This window comes from Eleutherodactylus coqui, chromosome 3 (assembly GCF_035609145.1).
Source record: "Eleutherodactylus coqui strain aEleCoq1 chromosome 3, aEleCoq1.hap1, whole genome shotgun sequence".
Lineage (NCBI taxonomy): Eukaryota > Metazoa > Chordata > Amphibia > Anura > Eleutherodactylidae > Eleutherodactylus > Eleutherodactylus coqui.
The window spans coordinates 81,396,736-81,421,969 of record NC_089839.1 but is presented as its reverse complement, the minus strand read 5'-3'; positions in this window follow the sequence as shown (position 1 = coordinate 81,421,969).

Sequence of the window (25,234 nt, the reverse complement as noted above, 5' to 3'; positions counted from 1 at the left end):
CATGGAGGTGCAAAGACGGAAAAAGCATACAAAGTATAATAATTCACATGCAATGTTTGTAGAAATGCCACAACAGCAAATCCAACACTTTACATTAGAATATGCAATATATACAATACAAACACTCCAATCAGGGAAAATTAACAGACAATAGTATACAAACCATTTGAATTTCCTTCTGTCCCCATGCTATCAGTGCCACAGTCCCACCCTGTCTTTTTTTACATTTTTAGAGCAGTGATCTAACATTCAATATGGATGTCATATCACCAATATGGCTATCCAGTTTTATATGTCAGTGAGTTGAGAAGTGTGGGGCACAAAGGCTCTGGTGGGGTAGAAATAGTGTGTGCAATTAAAATGGGAAGCATATTACTGTATATTTTTATACAGTCAGTATATGGTCCCCTTTGTTAAATTTGATAGGCAAAATATATATGGAAAATAAGGAACACCTAGACTTCAGAGTGTAAGTGTTGAAATTGACCTATAGGGTAACTAAAATCCAACATGGAGATAATTGATTTTCAGAACAATGGAGTCTGTGGTGTGGGAATGTATCTCTTTGTGCAGAGCACCGCCACTATAAAGGTCATGCAATGCTCCCTGGAAGTACCCATGCAAATGAGGAATGGAATAATCCTCCATAGCACCACCTATTGGAATGGTAGCTACTAGAGATGAGCGAACGTGTCCGTAACGGACACATCCGCACCCGGACACCGGCTTTAGCGAACACTGGAGTGTTCGCGCGTAAGTGTCCGGGTGCCGCCGGGGGGCGGGGAGATGCGCGGCGGCGCGGGCGGCAGTAGCGGGGAACAGGGGGGAGCCCTCTCTCTCTCCCTCTCCCCCCCGCTCCCCGCCGCACCCCCCCGCGCTGCCACGGCGGCCCCCGAACTTTTTCGCCCGAACACCGAGGTGTTCGCAAAGTTCGGTGTTCGGGCGAAAAAGGGGCGGGGCCGAACGTGTTCGCTCATCTCTAGTAGCTACCCTATGAGTCAATATTCAACCTTCTAACAAGGACTGCCATCCAGCTGTTAAACCACTCGTTTGGCTGTGTGTATTTTTTACCAGCCATGTTAAAGGCTGGTAAAAAATAATTGCTCCCTGTGAGCACCTCCGGCTGGGCAGCATCCATGGAAGCAAGTAGACTACTCGCTGAACCAGGTCTGATTTGACCGACACAGATGCTGTACAGATAGACCCTGCTTTCTCCTCCATTGTCTGTATTTCTGTATGTACAGTACACAGTGCAGACACCAGGGGAAGAAGCAAGGTCTCTGAGTACAGCAGCTGGTGGCCAAACCAGACCGACTTCAGTGAGTAAACTACTTGATGGCATGGTTTTGCTCAGGTGTAAGGAGGGCAAACTATTAGTTTTGGGGCTACTAAAGGGGTGCACTATTACTAGTAGGGACATTAATGGGATTGGGGCACTTTTACTAATAGGGACCACAAATAGGGACACTATTATTACTGGGCAATTAAGAGCTGTACAGCAGCCACGTGCTCACAGCACCTGCTATGATAAAGCCGTTATGTGATTAGTCACTTGTGTGGGAGAAGTCTGGGGTCACATGACCAGGGGGTGATCAGTGTGTGCAGGACTTTGCTGTGCTGGTTGTGATCCCTGTTGTATAAGATGAAAAATGTATGCAGCAGAGCTGTATGGGATGTACATGTAGCAGAGCTGTGTGTGTATGATGTGCATGTACCAGAGCAGAGCTGTATGTGTGTGAGGGGCATGTAGCAGAGCTGTATGTGTGTGAGGTGCATGTAGCAGAGCTGTGTGTGAGGTGCATGTAGCATAGCTGTGTGTGACGTGCATGTAGCAAAGTTGTGCATGTGGCGTGCATGTAGCAGAGCTGTGTGTGTGTGACATGTATGTAACAGAGCTGTGTGTGTGGCATGAATGTAGCAGAGCTGTATGTATGTGATGTGCATGTAGCAGAGCTGTGTGTGTGTTATGTGCATGCACCAGAGCAGAGCTGTATGTGTGTAAGGTGCATGTAGCAGAGCTGTGTGTGTGACATGCATTTAGCATAGTTGTGCATGTGATGTGCATGTAGCATAGTTGTGCATGTGACGTGCATGTAGCATAGCTGTGTGTGTGATGTGCATGTAGCAGAGCTATGTGAGTGACATGAATGTAGCAGAGCTGTGTGTATGTGATTTGCATGGAGCAAAGCTGTGTGTGGGACATTCATGTAGCAGAGCTGTGTGTATGTGATTTGCATGTATCAGAGCTTTGTGTGTGTTGTGCATGTAGCAGAGCTGTGTGTCTGTGACATGCATGTAGCAGAGTTGTGTCTGTGACATGCATGTAGCAGAGCTGTGTGTCTGTGACATGCATGTAGCAGAGCTGTGTGTCTGTGGCGTGCATGTAGCAAAACTGTGTGTGTGTAATGTTCATGTACCAAAGCTGTGTGTGATGTGCATGTAGCAGAGCTGTGCTATAATTTCCTAATAATTACTAATACCCTTTACAAGCCACAGTCAGAATTTGTATATTTCTACTGACTCTGACTCCACCAAAATGATACTCTGATTCCACAGCCCTGTGACAACAGAGGAGTAGCAGACCACAGAGTTCATCATTGTTATTTTGTGGGGAATGCAAACATTTACTTAAATAGAAAACGTAGGAGAACTGAAAGGTCTTCTTTAAAAACGTTTCAATGCAAAAAATTTTTCAAATATATATATAATACCACTCCACTCACAATCTTGTATTTTATGAAAGAATACATCTGCCACATTGTTGTAACACCAGCCAGCCATATACCCTCATCCGACTCTGCATCAAAGTATAATATTCCATTAAAAAATTCCTGAAAATTCATGATTGTTATTCAAAGTCTGATGCAAGTATTGTCTTAGATGAAAATAAATCCTACAAATAAAAGAACCAAATGTATAGAGTTTATACATACCATTAATGCCTGCGGAATATGCATAGGAAGAAAGGAGGGAGGTGGAGCAAACCCAAAAATGTCATAGGCTTGAGTCCCAGGGGTATGACCAGGACTCAAACAGCCTTTAAGAGGGTTACATAAACTAGGTGGTGGAAGTGCTGCCAACTAGGTAGACTGATTAATGGTGGGTGGACCATGTGAAAACAAAAATCTGGTATCTTAGCGCAACTCTCCAATGAGTGGGACAATAGGATGAAATAACCAACTACTTTTTTGTTAAAAATCATCAAAAGACATGCGTTTCGGGATGAACCTATTCATCAGTCAAGCTGGGAAATACTAGTATACAAAAGGATAGAAAATACCATCACAACATAGAGTATATATATTGTGAAACAGGAAGAGCACGTAAAAAAGATGGGAAACATAAACAGAAAAATGAATATACAAAACAAGCAGTAAATATCTATGTTGCATCACATAATATATCACAAATTGCATGAAATAAATTATACAAAGCAAAAGTCCAAAAATTGCTCATGTAAATGAATACATTGGAATACAATGCTTCACATAGTCACGATTTTTGGCTGTTGTTTTATCGAGGCCAAATAGCCACGTAAAAACGCTTGTGTGAATAACGCCTAATGGTTGCGCCTACAGTTCACTATTTTTTCCTTTCTGTGGTTAGCATTTTATTTACATGGTTGCATTTGTGTCATGTTAGTATACCCATGTGACCACTGCAGCCAATCACTAGCTTCACTGGTGTATGGCTTGAGATGACTGTGACCAGTGATTAGCTGCAGCGGGAATTTACTGACACATCACTGCTGCAGTCATGTAAGCAAAGACCAGTGGGAAGCACTGCAAGGGCAGTGTGGGAGAAGCCTGAGATTTTACAAATAAGCAATGCATCTTTTTTTATATCCCCCCCCCCCTTAGCTGAAGTTTTGAACAACAAGAAAACCCCTTTAATGATGAAGTTTAATAGGTCCTGTGTTCTTTACCAACAGCAAATTAATTACAGGTGTAGTGGCCCAGAGTCGGGGTCCCCACAGCACTTGTTCCGCTACCTCTTGTGGACTGTCTATGTGTGTCTATGAAGTATGTCAATGTTGTCTATCTTGTTTATGCCTGTACCCCTGTCACCCTAACCTGCTCTGTCTTGTGTCAGTTGTCTATGCCCAGGTTAGGATTGGTCAGGAGGCGGGGTTTAGTGAGAGAGAATACGGGAGAAGTAAAAATGTAGTTGGAGAGGAAGGACGTGTGGAGCGAAGCTTAGGCTAAGACCAGCCAGTCTGAGCTAAGCTCAAGTAGAGTCCAGCCTGCGTTTAGTTCTGGAATCCTCCGAGGAGAAGGGTGAAAGATAAGACGTAAAACCAACCACTAGAGAGTCTTTTTCTTTCCTGCCTAATTGTGGAAACAAGCCAGGGCAGAATCCGCAGATCTAGGAATGAGGACAGGCCTAGAGATGGTAGTGGATATTAATCTGGCTAGGTATAGCTGGCGTATTTACTAAAGAAAGAGAGAGACCATTAGCTTCCCTCCATTTCTCTATGAACATCCGTCTAAAGTCGCTACCAGATAACTTAGACTGGTGGGCGCATCTTACCAAAGAGAGAGAGTTAAGGAATTAATGCCTGATCTGAGTGTTACCAGCAAGTCCATTGAAAGTTGTTGTTGACTGTAACATCTGCAAAGTTATTAACTGTTTCCTGATATTTCAAGTGTCGAGTAAACCATGTGCCTCCAGTTTCACCAAAGTTTTACGAGTCTGAATTCTTTATTTTCCTCAGTTCTTAACACTCTAAGGCACTTGCATCACAACTTTTACTACTGTGTTTTCTAGCCACCCTTGTGTGTTCCATCTACTCCACGGGCCTTCGTTCCGTGCAGAGTAGCCACCACTGTGACTAGGCCTGAGCTATGAGAAACTGTTCGAGTTACATCTGCCAACTCCAGCTCGTTACACAGGGTAAACCTCTTCTTTTACCACTCAAGCCACATAGTTGATATGGCAAAACTACCCAGAGTGCTAAGATATGCCTAAAGTAACTAGGTTTTCCTTAAGGCATTTCTATGGCTCAAACTACAAAGACTACAAAACCACATTTATAGTAGGGGGTTGTTGTGCTGGAAAATTGTGCTGCAACACTGGAAGGAGACAACACAGAAGAGATTATTAAAGGGCATAGTTCAGCACCAATGTGATGTGAAACTGCATGCTGTGTCTGAAAGAGAGACAGTAGGCTTGAACCTTTCTACTGAGGAGCTGATCGATAGGCTGGAAGCTGAAATCAGTGATGGTGTGCCTAAGCAAAGTCTGTGCAGTGGGTCTTTTTAAGTTACGACAGGGACCTTGAGCGTCAAGAAGTGCCAGAGCAGTACAGTGTATACATGTATTGTGGATGGCTTAGGTTGTGCTAGACTTCAGCCCTGATAGTACAAAACTCCAAGAGAATCTGTAAGAACTTCAGCCCCAAAGGAAGCCATAGTAAGATCGGTAAGAACTTCAGCCCTCCAATTAGCAGATAGTAAGAGACTGGCTGTTTTGTTGCCTGATTATTCCACTTCAATAGGCCAGTGGACTGGTAGAGCTAATAGGGGTAGTCTATGATTATGATGATACCAAAGTTCACCTTCCCACAGATCAATGTTAAAACACCATCTTCAATTTGTCACTGGCTAACTTAACCTTAAAGCACACAGCTTATTAGTTGTACCTTCACTGTACGAAGGAGAAGGATATCTTCTCTAACCCCAATTTGCCTTCCAGTATCCCATTTGGCTTGAAGTTGGTGTTTTAACATTGACCTATGTGAAGGTAAACTTTGGTATCATTGTAATCATACTGACCCACAGAATAAAGATACCAATTTACTTATGCCACAGAGTTAATGGCACAAAAATTGAATACATACACAAAAGCAAAATTGCTGTTTTTTCCATCCCCAAAAAAGCATTAATAGTGTTAGGCAATAGGCTGCATGCATATCAAAATGGTGCTATTGAAATATGAAACTCATCCCACAAAAAACTAACCCCCATTTGGCTAAGTTGCTAATAAAATTAAAATGGTTATGCTCTTTGGAATGTGACAATGAAGAAAGGAAAAAGCTTTGTCCTTCAGGGGTTAAGTATGATAGTAAAAACTCTGCAATGTACTGTATATACAAGTCTTTGATGGCTTCTATGTGACCTTTAAACTGTTCTTTTTTTGTTCTATGTTGTACCAATTTTTGTAGTAGTTTTATTAACTGAACTTACCATTTTTCTTCTAGCTCACATTTCCTGATTATTGCTTCACAGTCATGCTGTGCCGATGTGACACCATATTGTATTTTATATGAACTTTAAAATATAATTGGATTTTATTTGTAATTGGTGTATGAATGCACTGTACTGGGGTGATATATAGGGCACAGCACTGTTTAATGACCTCTTTTACATTTAAAGTATCACAATTACTGCACACTGCAACACATAAAAAGGTTCATCGAAGAGCATTATAATCCCTTGGTGATCAAGGTCTTTGATGCTTAAATGTCCACATCAATATTTCACATTTTCAAAACAATACATTCAAAGAGTTAATATTTTTTATTTGATGCCTAATTGAAAAAAATGTTGTGGCATAGATTGAGCTTTCTTATGGTACCAGGATAAGGCCTTTACTTTTTAATTTTGCGTTTTATATAGAGAAAAGTTTAGCAGAAATGGTAAATTTTAATATTCTTCATTTTTTTCTATTTCTAATTCAGTGTAATAAACCTGGCTCAGCGCAGGGACCAATCAGGGGCGGCTCTCACTCACACCCATTCATGAATTCATGAATGGGTGTGAGTGAGAGCTGCCTCTGATTGGTCAGGCTGTGACCAATCAGAGGCAGCTCATTCAGCAGGCGGGGATTTTAAATCCCCGGCTGCTGAATACTACAGAGAGCAGTTCAGAGAACTGCCGCCGGCCGGGCTGAACTCCGTCTGCTGGGACCGGGTGAGTATATATATTTTTTTTATTTTTACACATTTCTGGATGAATTGCAGGGAAGGGCTTATATATTTAAGCCCTTCCAAAAATTCATCCCGCGATCGCCCGCAGCGCAATGCTTTCAATGGAGCCGGCTGTATTGCCGGGTCCATTGAATTCAATGGGCTAACGTTGTTCTTCTCTGCCACAGCTGTTACGATCTTTATGCTGACAGTGCGGGGGGGGGGGGGTTCTCACTCCCGCGCTCGCCGGCAGCCCATAGCTTTCAATGGAGCCAGCTGTATTGCCGGCTCCACTGAATTCAATGGGCTAACATTGTTCTTCTCTGCCACTGCTGTTACAGCTATGGCAGAGGAGAACGATCTTTATGCTGACACTTTTTTTTTTTATTTCCACACATTTTAGGATGATTTTCAGGTAAGGGCTTATATTTTTAAGCCCTTCCCGAAAATTCATCCTGAGATCGCCGGCAGCCCATTGCTTTCAATGGAGCTGGCTGTATTGCTGGCTCCATTGAATTCAATGGTCAGTGCTCGTTTAATCGAGACGAGTACCGCGTGGTGCTCGTCTCGAGTAACGAGCATCTCGAGCACCCTAATACTCGAATGAGCATCAAACTCGGACGAGTATGCTCGCTCATCTCTAATGCTCACCATTGCTTTACGTCCAAGGGCTAATTTTCTCTTGATTTCAGAGGTTGTCTGTCAATCTGAAGCCAAAGCAAATGAAATCCTGGACTCTGTTGATTTCTCCTCTGTGGATCTTTATGCTGCATATTCCATTTCCGAAGGTCGTCATCAGCTTTGCTTTCTTGATGTCTGGTTGGTTCCTGTACTTTCAGAATTAATCATTCCAGATCTTTTCTGTTTTCAGCCTGTAGTGTCATGTTGTTGGCATATCTAAGATTGTTGATGCTTCTGCCACTGACCTTGACGCTAAATTTGATGTTTTCTGGTATTTATTTTTATAATTGTTTCTGTCTACAGGTTGAAGAGTGGTGGTGATAGACTCAGCCTTGACGTGTTCCCTACCTGATCCTGAGCCACTCTGTATCACCATATGTAGCTTTCACTATGGTTTCTTGGCTGACATAAAGCGACCTGATAAGCTAGACAAGGGGAGAAGGTGTTCCTATTTCTAGAAAGCAGGTTCATAGTTTTTCATCTTCTATACAGTCAAGGACCTTTGTATAATCAATGAAACATATGTAGAGGTCTTGATTAGAATACTATAAATACTGTGAATGATGCATTAATTTTTGACAGTTATTGTATCCAGCCACATCAAATAAGTGTTTTCAGAGCCATTTCTGTTTAAATCACATTTATGAAATACAAAGTATTGGAATTATTGCATTCTTTTGTATTGAATACTTGTAGGTTACAGTAGTGGAGAATTTTCCCACTTAACATCAATATTTGACTAATTTATTTGTACATATTGGAAGGTAAGTGGTGATTTATTCTTTTGCTTAACACTTGCTCAGAATGCCAAGACAGCAAAGGCATGTTTCTGTTCTACTCATTGCTAATTTAGAAGAAGAGCCTATAAGTAGCATCTTATTATTTACAGAATGCCATAGACTTGAGGAATTTCAGCACCTCAGTAAACTCACTGAGCAAAGGAACCCATTTTATCTCCTGTAAAATAATTTTTGTCATATTTTTACCGAAAAGTGAAATAATGGAGAATCCTACTGTTATATAACAGAACAACATTTATTTTAGACATTGGCCATAATAAACTTTCATTTCATTTTTGAATGGTTTAAATGTGTATATCCTGGTTGTGTAAATTTTGAATTCAGAGGTGGTGTTAAGGTCTTATACTTCCACTGCTTCTGATGTGTTCCCATTTGTAACAAATCACAAATACACTGAGAAAAAAAATCCTGAAAAATAGAATGCATTAGTAGTGTAGCACTACCAATATACTTTGACGATTAAGTGGCGGCCGAGCACAGACCTTTGCAGGGAGACATCCGGTGAATCAGATGGTTGTCATCGGTGGCTCTGCCGTCCCTCTCCCTAAGGTTGAGATGTGGCCTGGCCCAGCAGCGCACAGTGGCAATGATAACAGTAATAATGGCAGGTAAAATTGAAATGTTCTTGTGAGGCCAGTGCCTTTGGGTGGAAGCGATCTGGTCAGTCGGAATAAAGAGTCCATACCAGCTTTCATAATGTAAGCCAAAGGTACACAGTTAACTCCACACTAGCAAATGATTTTACCAAACAGTTCCAACTTTGCAGTTTTCCAATTAGTAGCAACTTCAACAGTTTAGCAGTTAGTATGGTAGCAATCACCTGTACCAATTTTCTTGTACCGATCATTCTCTGTTCTAGAAGATGTGCCCATCAGTCTAAGTTATCTGAGGGTTCTTCTGTATGGATATAATTTGAAAAGACTTCCCTCCTCTGAGTTCCGAGGGGTCTGCCCTGTCTGAGATTCCTCTTCCAGCAGGGATGAAAAAGACCCCACTCTGGCCTACAGAGCTTGACTGGAGCCCAGCTTGCTTAGGCTCCTCTTAACTCTCATTTTCTTCCTTTTTTATCTCCCCCATCCTCTGGCCTTTTATAGTTGCCCCCACGCCAATGCCAAGCTATGGGGTGATCTACCTAGCCAATCCTAAGCCTGCTTAGAGTGACTGACAAGACACACAGGGTTATTATGACACAGACACCAGACAATGACCTAACATTGACTCAGACAGAGCCAATACACATAACACACATCTATCACATCCAATGATACAAACACAAACACTACAGGAGACAGATATCAAAGTGATGTAGGGTCCCTATTCTAGGACACTACAATTAGGTATTGTGAAAATCACATTAGCCAACTTGGATTGTCAAAAACAGGACACAGAACCAATGGATCAGAAGGGATGGCAGAGAAGAAGAACTGCAGGTTATATGCACCCCCTCCCTCTGGTTCCAGGGCAGGATTTAAATCCAAAACCAGAGGGTTACTTTAAGGCCTAAAGTCTATTACTTTACCGAGACAGTATATTTCTTTTATTATGTCAAAACTAGTCACCGAAAAAGAAATTTTATCAAAACTTATTGAATATTCCTTAAAAACACCAATTTTGGACAGCCTTATACATATATGTAGAGTGAGGTGGGAGTCTAATTAATGGATAGGATCCAGAAATTCTAACACCTCATAACCCAAACCTCATGATTATACTTCGCTACGAGTACCACTTATCCACCCGACCAGTAGAGGTATTGGTGCAATATGTGGAAAACCCTGACACCGCAATGGTGCTGTGATATCACTGGATTGGGAAGGCACTTCCTTTTTATTGTCCAAGAGCCTCTTTATTAGCTTTACAGACTACAGATTGTACGGGGACAACCTGCATATATAGAAATTTCAATTAATGCATTTCTGCAGTAAGCTGAACGCTGACTATGGCATCAGGATTAAAGAAGGATAGAGTGAGCAGAAGCTGCTGTAATGACTGGTAGCATTCCCAGTAGTGAGTGCCGCATTTCAGATCCTGATAGCTCTAATATGTAACAAGCTTCTTCTTCTCTTCCAATAAAGAGACTCCCTCTCCACCAATCCCAGGTTTTAATCATCACCTGGGACCTCCCCCCTGTCTTCACATGACGTGATTGGAGCTGTCTCCTAGATCCCCTACAGTCTGGCTTCCAACCCCAACACTCACACTTACAAGGGTATCAAATGACCTCCTGACAGCCAAATCGAGGGGCGACTACTCCCTACTGATCCTCCTTGACCTCTTTGCAGCGTTTGACACTGTTGACCACAAACTCCTCCTCAGTATGCTTTGCTCAATTGGCCTAAGGACACTGCACTCTCCTTGTTTTCCTCCTACCTATCTGACCGCTCATTCAGCGTCTCCTTTGCTGGTTCTACCTCCCCTCCTCTTCCCTTTGCTGTTGGGGTCCCTCAGGGCTTGGTCCTTGGCCCCTCCTTTCCTCCATCTACACAACCCCTATTGGACTGACCATCAGAAGTTTTGGCATCCAATACCACCTCTATGCTGATGACACCCAGCTATACACCTCTTCTGGTGACATCTTTGCACATTTTCTCCAAAACATCGCCAACTATCTGTCCGCTGTCTCTAATACTATGTCCTCTCTCTATCTAAAACTAAACCTCTCTAAAACTAACCTACTGGTATTTCCACCCTCCACTAACCGACCTCACTCTGACATCTCCATCTCAGTGTGTGGTGCCACCATAACTCCCAGACAGCATGCCCGCTGCCTTGGGGTCATATTCAACTCCGATCTCTCATTTACCCCCTACATCCAATGCCTTGCCCAAACATGTCAGCTGCACCTGAAGAAAATCGCAAGAATCCGCTCTTTCCTCACCGCAGACACACTAAAAATGCTTATTGTTGCCCTCATCCACTCTTGGTTCGATTATTGCAACTTGTTGCTGATCGACCTCCCCTGCACCAGACTCTACCCTCTCCAATTCATCCTGAAAGAGGCAGCCAGGCTCATCTTCCTGTCCAGCCTCTACTCGGACGCCTCTGCCCTGTTCCGGTCATTGCACTGGCTGCCCGTTAAATACAGAATTCAATTTAAACTCACTACCTTCATCCACAAAGCCCTCCACAGCGCAGCGTCACCCTATATTGCCTCCCTCATCTCAATCCATCACCTAGCCTGGGCTCCTCCTCTCTGCTAACGAAAGTAGACTGTGTGCCGCTCTAATTCAAACTTCTCATTCCCACCTCCAAGACTTCTCCAGAGCAGCACCAGTCCTCTGGAATGCACTATCAAAGGATATCCGGGCAATCCAGGACTCAGAAAACTTCAGGCGTGCTCTGAAAACTCATCTCTTCAGGGAGGCAAAACACTTTCCTTAAACAATCCCCTCTGTATGCTGCCTGATGACATGCTCCCTGACCTACTGACTGCAATCCTTGCCAGCAACCATCAACTGCCCCTGCAGTCATACTGTTTCTGTTGTCACACGGCTAAATGTCTCACCATTATCTATGTGTATAGCATCCCTCACTCTCCACCCCACCATACCGTGCACATCTCCAGCCCCTTTACCTTCTGTATCACCCCATTATCTGTAGTATGTAAGCTCGTTGGAGCAGGACCCTCACCCCTATTGTTTCCATCAACTGATTACTATATAATCGTGGTTCTGTAATTTTTGTACTTTTGTCTTTCTGTATTCCCTGTCTATGTAAGCGCTGTGGAATATGTTGGCAGTATACAAATAAAGATTACTACACTACTATACTGTTTGTCTGGCGATCAGAGATCAGCACTGGGCAGCTCCCCTGCTGTTATGATATGTCACAGCGGGGTTTCAGTGCGAGAATCAGCACTGGACAGCTCCCTCCATATGTTTATAGTGCTGTACCTGTCTGATTCACATTTCAGTACCACTTTTGATTTCTGCAGATATATACAGGGGAATAAAAACGAGCTGTATCTTATCAGGGACATTGTAAGGTGGTTTCAAAGGGACGGCTATTACCTGAAAGGGATTATCTAAGTTAGTTAATACAGACAAGCAAAAGACTGTGTATATATCAATTTCCTCAAGGGTAATTTGTCTGGTCATATATGCATCCTTGCAACTCCATGTTCAAGATTCGGACAACATTATTTCTCATTTTACAGAATAGGAGAACGGGACCTTGTTAAATGAATGATGTTTAGAAGACCTGCTCATCCAGGGCCTTTGGGGAACAAGTTTGTAATCTATAGATCCACATGCACTCTTTCTGCAACAATTTCTTGTCAACATTTCCCCTCCTTCCATTGCACCTTTTTAATTCTATGCCCTGGAATTGCAAAGCACTTGGATCATTGTTGAGACAATCCCTGTTTTGGTGACTACTAGAGATGAGCGAGCGTACTCGCTAAGGGCAATTACTTGAGCAAGTATTGCCTTTTGCGAGTACCTGCTCGCTCGTCTCAAAAGATTCAGGTGCCGGCAGGGGAGAGCGGGGAGGAACAGGGGTGGAGATCTCTCTCTCTCCCCCTCGCTCCCCCCGCTCACTCCTGCAACTCACCGCTCACACCCACCTGCACCCGAATCTTTTGAGACGAGCAGGCAGGTACTCGCAAAAGTTAATACTCGCTCGAGTATTTGCCCTTAGCGAGTATGCTCGCTCATCTCTAGTGACTACTAAAGTCTATTACAATGTAATTGGCTGTATTTCAACTCCAGACAACGCTTTATAAAAGAAACATACATTATAGTGATATACAGTTTTTAGCTTATCTTCCTAAATTATGAACATACTCTAGATTATAAACAAATGGAAGTACACCAAGAACAAAATCTAATTCAAAATCATAGGCCTCCTCCATTACCCATCTAGTCCACCTTTCCATCCCCAATATAGGCCTGCTTTCTGCTATTCAACCCCCAAACTGTTACATTAAATTTGGAAAAAAGCATCTTGAAAATGTAAGTTTTTTATTGTAGATTTTGAATTTATGTCCCATGTAAATATATTTGGCACAGAAGCTAGTTGCCTTAAGTGTATATTTAAATCCTTTACCTGCTTTATTTCTCTGGTGGTCATAAATGTTTAATTTTTTCATACAGTAAGGGTGCCTTTCCACTTGCGTTTTTTTAACGCTGCGATATTGCTGCGTTATTTTAACGCAAATGTCAATGCCTTTCTAATGTTAAAAACGCATTGCACAAAAGTCTCAATTTGTGCTTTGTGATTTCTGTGCAATGCTTTTTTAACATTAGAAAGTCCCATTGACATTCGCATTTAAAAAAAAACACAGCAATATCGCAGCGTTAAAAAAACGCAAGTGGAAAGGCACCCTTAGGGCTCCTGCACACTTGCGTTTTCTTGCGCATTTTTTTTATGGGATATTGCTGCATTTTTTTCACACTATTGTCAATGAGACTTTCTAATGTTAAAAACGCATCGCACAAAAATTGCAAAGCACAAACTTGCGATGCGTTTTTAACATTAGAAAGTCCCATTGACAATTGCGTTAAAAAAATGCGGCGATATGGCAGCATTAAAAAAACGCAAGTGGGTGTGAGCCCTTATGAACACCCACTTGTGCATTGCACAAAAAGTGCAAAGCAGCAACTTGCGATGCGATTTTTAATATTAGAAAGTCCCATTGACAATTGCGCTAAAAAACGCAGCGATATTGCAGCGTTAAAAAACGCAAGTGTGTGGGAGCCCTAACTGTATGAGACCTTGTATTTTGCAGGATGAGTTCTAGTTTTTATAAGTAATTTTGGGTTCATATATTGTATTAAATAACTTTTATTCACTTTTGGGGGGGATTTAAGTTCATGTGATATAAATATTATGTTAACTCTATGGTATGGGTCATTACAATTATGACAACACCACATTTATAAAGGTTTTTATTGTTTTTTTTCTGTATGAGGGGTTGTTTTTTTGTGGGACAACTGTAGCTTTTATTGGTATCATTTTGAAGTATATACCATTTTTCTGATTTGGGGAAGCAAGATTAATTGAAAATGGCTATTTTGGCATTTTTTTTTTTTTGTACAGACTTTACTGTGCTGGATAAATAATGTATTACTTTATGGCATAGATAGAATGAATGTGGCAATACAATCATGTGCATTTTTTTTTTGTTCTTTTTATTGAATGCCTTGATTTAAGAGGATAAAAGTTTTTAAAATATTCTGTAAAAACACTCAGATGCCATGGTCTATATTGACTGCAGCATCTACAAGGTTAAACCATGTAGAGAAGGGATTAGATGATCAAGTCTTCATTTTTTCATTCATTTTCCGGGAGAAGAAGACCTCCATGTGTGATAATGAGAGAACAAATATGCTCTCTAATAGATGGGAGAGGGTCATAACATGAAGAAAAGTCCATGTCACCTCTTCCCTGGGACATTGGGAGAGGCAGGAGAGTCACAGATTGTCTCTGCTGTCCACTATTTCCCAATCCTCCTCCACCTCTGCTTTGTACACTGACTGAAAAGCGTAAGATGTAAATTCAATATTTCCGACCTCAATTCAAGTGATTGTAGCTCTGGTTCTATTGGCCTGGCTTTAAAATAACACCAAAGTCATGTTCATAGTGCTAATAGAATTGGAACTACAGCCATTTGAAGTAGAATGAGCTCCATTCATCCAAAACTGTAATATGCTTTTCCTACAGAACAAATAGAGCTACTCCTAAACTGTAAGTATAAAGAATGTTCAATCCAATTACTCATAATTTAGGCAGAATAGAAGAAAGATCTACTGTTCGGCTCCTCAAAGTCTATTTTGGAGAGCTGTCTCGTTAGTATTTTTGAGAGCAATCCTTCATTTGCATTTACATTTTGCTATGTCTTATCTAGTGCTTTGTTGTTCAGAGGTACAATCTCACGTTCATGTGGTTTTTGCCAATGAAACCCCTCTGTATTTTAAAGTGTACACTACTATTGGTATTTAGCCAAACCCAGGTATTTAAGTATGTAGCTATTACAGTGGGGCATGGCTTGGCTGTTAAAGTGAATGGCTGAGTGCAGAGCTCCTGAACCACCATGGCCTAGCAGTGGCTTTACAGTGGAAAAATCTATAGCTCACAGACCTTACCCATTGTTTACACATAAAGCAAGCGTGGAGAAGAGGTCATTTGCCAAACCAGAGAAGCCTATTAAATTCTATATTTCCTGGTCCTCAGAGCAGGACTAAGGTGGTTTGGCAAGAAGGGGCAGCTTTATAGCATCAGAGCCCATGGAACGCTTGCCTGAGCATACGGATTCCATTGAGCAACGACAAGGGAAAAGTCATGATCTTCTGAATAGCGAAGTCTTTCATCCAAGCCATGCTGTTTGGATCAGTTCTGCACCCTGCACTTTGGAGGAAAGTCCAGTAGAAACCATGCAGGAGCTTCCACAACATCAACGTCATCATCATCTACATGGCCACATGGCGGCTGCTGCCTCATCTCCTTCTGCTAGCCCAGCAAATCAAAGGCAGAAACTGGACTCTCCAAAGGGGCAACCCAATGCATAGGTGAGTGATCAATCCCATCCTAATGCTACATGTTTTTCTATGGTGGATATTTTTGATGATATCCTTGTAAATGCCGCATCTGTTAATGAAGCCATTGTGAAAGCCGTGCTGAAAGCTTTACAAATCTGTCTACAATGTAATTTTTTCTTACCTCATTCAACCTATTAATTCAGTTATTACTGAGGCCCAGAACATATTCAACCATGTGGAAACTAAAGTGGGAGAACTTGCAATGTAACTCCCTCATTGATGCGCATTACACCATGGAATCAGAAGTGTATCGACTCAAAGCTAAAGTGGCTGACTTGGAAGACAACAATGTTACATTTCAAAGAATTGCAGAAGTTGTGTCTGCCTCTAAACTGATACAATATTTGCTAAATCATATGAAAGCACTGCTGCCAAAGTGCCTATTACAGGACTTCAGAGAAGAGTGAAAAAAGAGGGGGGTGTAGAAACCGCCAGGAGGGAGCAAGCAGGTTTCTTTGTGGAAAACTTTTTGTGTATATATATAAACCCTACCTGCTCATGATTTCACATAGAATGTGGAGTGCTGAGCAAGAAGTTAGTGGTTCTCAGTGATGATTTGCCTGTCTAAACATGCTACGTTTCCTAGAAGGTATACCCTGCATGGATTATTATATGACATGGACTCTGAACCTCCCCCATGTGTGGGCGGGATATAAATAGAGAAGTCCTGCAGCACCACTTTCAATACCCAAACATGGGGAAGAATTCTCTGCACAGCCAATCAATAAAGGTGAACCAACCTTTGTATATTGCAAACTGGATAAGTGAAGAAGATCCGCAGCAGACAAGGAGATGATGTAAAAAGATGTTCTTTTATTCCAAATCCATAAAAGCAAATGGTACAGGCAGCGACGTTTCGACCATTGCTGGTCTTTATCAAGCATGCATCTGACCTCTATCCCACCACCTTATATACTAAAAATATAAACATGTCAACCAATGCATGTGTGGGCGGGTCTATGCCGGCGCCGCGAGGCTATGACGCTTAATATCAGTGACTATGAACTGGAGCAAGGTATCCTGGATTACTGACATGTGCAATGGAAGAGGAGGAACGCCATGGCCTCCATCTAGGATAATCAGTATATAGTGATTATAGGTGAATGTATATGCAAATGTCTCCTAATTGATGTGATGTGATTGGTTAAACATGTATTGTGTGCACTATATGTATGTCCAATGTTGCAGTTATATGCATACTTGACAAAGATTCAGTTGGAAAGAGTCGAAACGTCGTCTTTTCTGTGTTAAGAGGAATAAACCTTCACTTTTTTGCACCACAACTGCTGCCTCCATTGTTGCTTCTTCATTGGAATTTACTGTTGGATGGTCTGCTTGGATCCAGACCTAAAGGATGGCGTTTTGCAGGATCCTTGTCCGCCCCTATTAGGGCACAATTCATGCTGCTGATAAAAAGACTTTATTCATTAAACATTCTGCATGAGTGCTAACAACTAGCGATGACATTACTCACTCATGCGCTTGTTTAGATAACAGTCCACCTGTGTAAATGAAGCATTAGGGATAAGAAAATCCCATACAAGGGGGGTTACCTGTACACTTTCTAATTACTGATAACAACAGCAACTTTGTCATCTAATCTCTGGAAGATGGGATCAGCCTCCTATGACAATGGATCTTAAATGTTTCCCTACCGACCACATACTCTAATCAGCTTCCCCAGGATCTGCAGGAGAAAGGTGCACTGTAATATCTCAAAAACAAATTCATCATTAACTGAAAAGCTTGACCCGCTTTTGTGTTACAATGGAAAATTAAAAATTCAGAAACCCCTAAGAACGTATACCCAACGTATACACAAGTCATTCAGCTCTGGAATATCTGTTACATGTCAGCTATAGGAAAGATGCTTTGCTTTTGTTGTACTTTTTTGCTCTCTTGTTGTATACCAGGTATATCCATTGGTTCATTTGGCACAGATTTTGCCAGATGTTCCACTGATGACAACTCCTTAGATTTTTAACTGTATGAAATGCTATGTAACTATGCTCAATTTTTAAAAATATTAATTGTGGTCATTATGGTAGAATTCTTAACTGATAAAGTGCTAAACAGCCCCCCAAAACATGCATTTTTGTGGGAAAATGCAAAGATGCTATATCCAGATATTCTTTGTGTGCAGGAGACACATAAAGTTTCAAAAGATGCCTTTCATGTAAAACACCCAAACTGCCCTATCACATTACAGTCTCATTATGCTTCCAAGGCCAGAGGCGTGTTGATTGCGATAAACTCTATAGCATTTCAGCTTATCAGAGAGTCAATAGATAAAGAAGGTAGATATGGTGTAATAGTATCTTCTCTATGTAATACAATCTATACACTAGTTCCAATTTATGCTCCATACCAAGATTCACCCACAAAAGTCTATGCATTCTTTCCAAGTTCAGACAGTGATTTAAATGCAGTTTCAGATGCTAACGTAGACACAACCTCCAGTTTGCATAGACATGTCCAATCTTTAGGTGACACATGATGTAGGGAGAAACTCTTTGATGAATGGCGATCTCTGAGATTGACTATTCCTTCTTTTCACATGTTCACAATAGCTATTCCTTCTATTCACATGTTCAGCTACTAGCGGATTGATCGAGATAATCACTTGGTCTGATCATGCTGCAATCTCTTTGACCCTAGCAAAACAATATAACCTACCACCAACATATTTATGGCAAAGCAATGACTTCTTGTTATCCCACCTTGGACATAAGAATAATCTTGAAAGAGATCTAAAGGAATACTTTAATCTTAATACATACCCTGATATAAAACCCCATGTCTAATACAATGCTCATAAAGTGTATATAAGGGGCTCATTCATAAGGCTAGGGCATTATGTGAGAAAAGAGAGAACTTGACTCTTAGAAGATCTATTTGATAAAATTAAGGCCCTTGAAATACAAAATAAACTAAGATAAACAGCACCACATGCGGAAGAACTCTTCAATGTAGGCAGCAACTTGAAATGATCTTACTTCAGAATTATGAGAGGAAATTAAAAAATAATTAAAGCCCAATATTACTTGCAAAACAATATATCTGGGAAATTGATGGCCTCTCGCCTTAAAGCTCAACATTTTAAATCTTGGATTCCATACCTACTAGGTCAGAATAATAAAGGAATACTAATGAACCCAGTTGATATAGAAAATAGTTTTAGGGACTACTATATGGCTTTATACAATTTGCACATAAACTCTTTACCAGCTGTTAAATCCCCAGGCCCAGATGGGCTTACAAATGCTAATTGCAAAACCTTTTGAAAGACTTTATCCCCATATATGTGTAAAGCCTTCCTGTTAGCGGTCACAGAAGGTTCCTTCCCTAAAGAAAATCAACAAGCTCTAATAGTTACACTTCTCAAATCAGAAAAAAACAGCTCTCCCGCAAAAATTTCGTCCATTCTCATTACTCATTACTAGAGATGAGCGAGCATACTCGTCCGAGCTTGATGCTCGTTCGAGTATTAGGGTGCTTGAGATGCTCGTACCTCGAGACGAGCACCACGCGGTACTCGTCTCGATTAAACGAGCACTGACCATTGAATTCAATGGAGCCAACAATACAGCCGGCTCAATTGAAAGCAATGGGCTGCCGGCGATCTCAGGATGAATTTTCGGGAAGGGCTTAAAAATATAAGCCCTTACCTGAAAATCATCCTAAAATGTGTAAAAATAAAAAAATAAATAAAAAATGTCAGCATAAGGCCTTAGACAGACGGGCGTTTCTTGCCGCGATTTGCGCATGCGCATGCGTCCGGCGATTTTATAAAACCATTGCTTTGCAATGGTATCGGACACATGAGCGCTTTTTATGCGCTCGTCCGATAAATTATAGAACAGAAATCGCAGATCGCACCTATCTGCGATCTGCGATTCCTGTTCTCTTCTCTATATGCGCTCAATGGGGCCGGCGGCAGCAGCGCCGACCCCATTGAGAACATATAGAAGACAAATCCTTCTTCTCTGCCACAGCTGTAACAGTTGTGGCAGAGAAGAACGATGTTTGCCCATTGAATTCAATGGAGCCGGCAATACAGCCGACTCCATTGAAAGCAATGGGCTGCCGGCGTGCGCGGGATGAATTGTCAGGAAGGGCTTAAATATATAAGCCCTTCCCTGCAATTCATCCAAAAAAGTGTTAAAATAAAAAATATATATATACTCACCTGCTCCCGGCAGCCGGAGTTCCGTGCGGCCGGCCTGCAGTGGGTGTGAAGGGGGTGTGAGTCAGACCTGCCCCCTGATTGGCTCAGCGCTGAGCCAATCAGGGGGCAGGTCTGACTCACACCCTCTTCACACCCACTGCAGGCCGGCCGCACGCTGAGCCAATCAGGGGGCAGGTCTGACTCACACCCCCTTCACACCCACTGCAGGCCGGCCGCACGGAACTCCGGCTGCCGGGAGCAGGTAAGTATATATATATTTTTTATTTTAACACTTTTCTGGATGAATTGCAGGGAAGGGCTTATATATTTAAGCCCTTCCTGACAATTCATCCCGCGCACGCCGGCAGCCCATTGCTTTCAATGGAGTCGGCTGTATTGCCGGCTCCATGGAATGCAATGCGCTGGACAGCTCCGGCCCGTTTCTAATGAAACGCGGCTAGGAGCAGATTTTCGGGCGATTTTCGGGCACCGGTCACGCGATTTGCGGATGCGCATCCGTCATGCGATCCGCAAATCGCGCGAAAAAACGCCCGTCTGACTAAGGCCTAAAGATCGTTCTCCTCTGCCATAGCTGTGACAGCTGTGGCAGAGAAGAACGATGTTAGCCCATTGAATTTAATGGAGCCGGCAATACAGCTGTGGGCGATCGTGGGATGAATTGTCGGGAAGGGGTTAAATATATAAGCCCCTCCATGCAATTCATCCTGAAATGTGTAAAAATAAAAAGAATATATATACTCACCTTTCCGCTGCAGCCGGAGCTCAGCTGCGGCCGCCGGCAGTTCTCCTGAACTGCTTCTCTATACTATTCAGCAGCCGGGGCTTTAAAATCCCTGCCTGCTGAATGAGCTGCCTCTAATTGGTCACAGCCTGACCAATCAGAGGCAGGTCTCACTCACACACCCATTCATGAATTCATGAATGGGTGAGTGACTGCTGCCTCTCATTAGCTCAGCGTAGGGACCAATCAATAGGCTGTGACCAATCAGAGGCAGCTCATTCAGCAGGCGGGGATTTTAAATCCCCGGCTGCTGAATACTACAGAGAGCAGTTCAGAGAACTGCCGCCGGCCGCCGCTGTACTCCGTCTGCCGGGACCGGGTGAGTATATATATTTTTTTTATTTTTACACATTTCTGGATGAATTGCAGGGAAGGGCTTATATATTTAAGCCCTTCCCGAAAATTCATCCCGCGATCGCCCGCAACGCATTGCTTTCAATGGAGCCGGCTGTATTGCCGGCTCCATTGAATTCAATGGGCTAACATCGTTCTTCTCTGCCACAGCTGTTACAGCTGTGGCAGAGGAGAACGATCTTTATGCTCACAGTGCGGGGGGGGGGGTCTCACTTCCGCACTCCCTGGCAGCCCATTGCTTTCAATGGAGCCGGCTGTATTGCCGGCTCCATTGAATTCAATGGGCTACCATCGTTCTTCTCTGCCACAGCTGTTACAGCTGTGGCAGAGGAGAACGATCTTTATGTTGACAGTGCGGTGGGGCGCTCTTGCCGCTATTGTGGCTTAATAGTGGGACCTGGGAACTTGAGATGCAGCCCAACATGTAGCCCCTCGCCTGCCCTATCCGTTTCTGTGTCGTTCCCATCCCTTTTGTGAATTTCCCAGATTTTCACAAATGAAAACCTTAGCGAGCATCGGCGATATACAAAAATGCTCGAGTCGCCCATTGACTTTAATGGGGTTCGTTACTCGAAACGAACCCTCGAGCATCGCGGGAAGTTCGACTCGAGTAACGAGCACTCGAGCATTTTGGTGCTCGCTCAGCTCTACTCGTTACTAAAAACTGACATCAAAATTTATGCAAAAATATTACCAAGGAGGATCAAGAGAGATTTGTAAAGTGCTGTCAAGCAACAGATAATACCAGAAGGGTTTTAAACCTCATGCACTATATTGAATTTTAAAGATTCTTGCAGTTCTTTTATCCTTCAACCCTGAAAAGGCATTTGACCGCATAAAATGGTTGTATGCTTTTGTGGCTCTGGTCAAAATGGTCTTTGTAGGGCTTTTCTTTCAAGCTATCCCTGCAATATATTCATACCTGACGTCCAGAGTATTTACAAATGGGGCTCTATCAGAAGAACCTAATATCACTAATGGTACCAAGCATGGAAACATTAGCTCAGGCTTACAGAAAATCCTTTAATTAGAGGAGTTCAGATTGGAGAGCACACTCATTTACTATCACTATACGCAGTTGCTATTATTTTGGCATTAACGTATCCCTAATTTCTCTGAATTATGCACTGAAGGTCATCAAAGAATTCGCCAGATTACTTGTAAAATTGCACAAAAATCCCCAAATTTTGCCTATAAATCATCCAAATGATCTTTTACACTATCTACAAAATAAGCTCTGCTTTGAGTGGCAATATTTGGATATTAAATATCTGGGCATAACAATAGCCACTTCACTTAAAAACCAATATGATTTTAAGCCCATACTAAAGGTATTGTAGGAGAAATCTCAAAGAATATCTAAATCTGAGATATTGTGGTTGAGAAGAATAGTTACCTTTTAAAATGCTTCTTCTGCCAAGATTACTATATACATTCTGGAATCTTCCCATTGACATTTTTATAGCTATGAATTGAATATTATCTTATTTTATTTGGGCACAACAAAAACCTCGTGTAGCTAAAATGCCTACAAAAAAATGCGTAGGACTCCCAAATATCAATGATTATTTTTTGGTCTCACATGTTTCCCAACTAGCTCCACAGTAGAGTTCTGAGACACAGAATCATTATCCATATAAAGAGTCAATTAGCATCTCCTGTCTGAACCAAAATCCTTTCTTGTAATCCCTTTGTGGAATTTGTCACGTCTGTCTCATGAGACCTGTGGTTCTACAGGTGCTCTGGAATTCTCCTGCTCAGGTGTCAGGTATTGTGCTGGCTGGGCAGGTGTGTGTCTCCAGTCAGCCAATCACTCTAGGTCAGTGCACATATAAGCTGTCTTCCCAGGTCTGTGTGTTCAGCTATCTCTGTTCTCATTATCTCTCTGTGTATGGTCTGAGCAGGTTCTTTATGTGGTTGCTGCAAGAAAGTTCCGTGTTTTGGGTTTTGTTTGGCCCTTTAGTGCTACAGTAACAGAAAGTAGTTGGGGCCTTTGTGCTCGAGTAGCCACGGATGGCTCTGTATATAAAGACAATGATTGATATGGTGTAGGTAACTTAGTTTCCTGGCGGACTCTAGTAGTTTCTCTTTTACGTGAAAGAAGCGTTGGACATAGACAAAACAATTTCTTGGTCTATGGTCTTCCAGATGTTTGGGGCAAGTCTAAGCACTCTAACTATTCTAAACTCCTGCAATGGTTTGATCAATCAGTTCAAAAAAATTGTATAAGCACAACCTTTTCTTCCACTTCTCTGCAAAAAAGGCATATGTTCCAGCAACACCAATGATCAGTCTCCAGTAAATACCGAGAAAGGGTCGCTGAAGGCCTGGAATGTGTCTACTCATGCTACTTTTAATAAAACAGAAATTGAGCTAAAACCTGATGCCTTGTGCTTCTTTTAAATAGGTTGGGCCTATACTGATTTTTTCTCACTGATTGATACTCATCTTCCTTGGGGGTTGAGACAATATTTGGGTAGGCTGCACCCGACGGTCATAACACATCCTTTATAGAAGATAGGGAGAGGTGTTAATTGGTGGTTGTTTCACCTGGTGTTCCCTATCCTTTGGTAATGTTCATGTGGGCCCAGTGCTTACTTGCCCACATGAATGAACGTAACATTATCTCTACCTTTCTGCCTCTCCCTACTGACATATATATCTTTAAAGGCATAAAGAAGGTTTCATGACCATGCCAAACACTGGGATGCTTTCCCAAAGGAATATATATTTTTGGATTGGCTTAAACATGCTGTTCCCTATTTGAATATTTCTTGGTGGGCCTCATTGAATATGTCTACTCTTGCACAATTACTGTAAGGAGAATCTCTCATGCTATATGAACAGTTAGCATCCTAATATCATCTGGCCTTAAAGAATTACTATACATATTTACAAATTCATAATTTCTTAAGCGTCCACAAACCTTCACTGCACCAGGGTAACTTAAATATATTTAAGATGCTTTCCAGAGGAACAAGTGGGTTAAAACCCCTATATATCTTATTGCATTACCGTGCAAGTTTCCAAAAAATATATCCATTAACCCCTTGAGTGGCACGCCCGGAAATTTTCCGGGACGAGCTCCACTGCTCATAGCGACATAGCCTGGAAGATTTCCGGGCTATGTATCACTATGGGAGCTGCAGAGCACAATGCCACAAGCTGTGACAGTGTGCTCTGCCTGCACAGACCCACAGAGAACAAAGCAAGGGCTTTGAAAACCAGCAGAAGATATTGCAGATATGCCGGCAATCTCCTGCTTTGTTTACAGGTTGCCATAGAGACCATCGGCTTGTCAGAAGCAAGCCGATGGTCTCTGTGGCAGGGAGAGCTTGCTGCTTGGCTGTGAGAGGACAGCTAGGTACCTGCTCTTACAGCAGAGATCAGAGAAAACCTCCGATCTCTGCTGTGTTAACCCTTTACATGCTGCAGTCTATGTGACTGCAGCATGTAAAGGGCTGTCACTGCTGCATGTAAAGGGCTCTCACCATTGGATCCCCGGAATGTGATCAGGGGGTCCTGATGGTCCCTGTGGAAGTCCCCTAAAGGGACAAAAAAAAAATTAAATAAAAAAATAAAAAAAATAAGAAAAACACTTGTCTCCCTTTACTTTGTAAAAAATCAAAAATACAATCACACATGTGGTATCCATGCATCGTAATGACCCAGAGAAGGAAGGTAATACATTATTTAACCCCTTAATGACATGGCCCATTTTTTTCTTTTTTCCCCATTTCTTTTTTTCCTCCCCCCTGTTTAAAAAATCACAACTTGTCCCGCAAAAAACAAGCCCTTATATGGCCATGTCAATGGAAAAATGAAAAAGTTATGGCTCTTGAGACGCAACTGCAAAATTAGTTGAAATTCAATGATTAGACCATTTTAAAAAACCTGCCCTGGTGGGCACGACAGGGTGGTAGGAAACCCACCACTCAAGGGGTTAAGGGAATGCAAGAGGAAATTTGCTCAAGAATTCAGTAA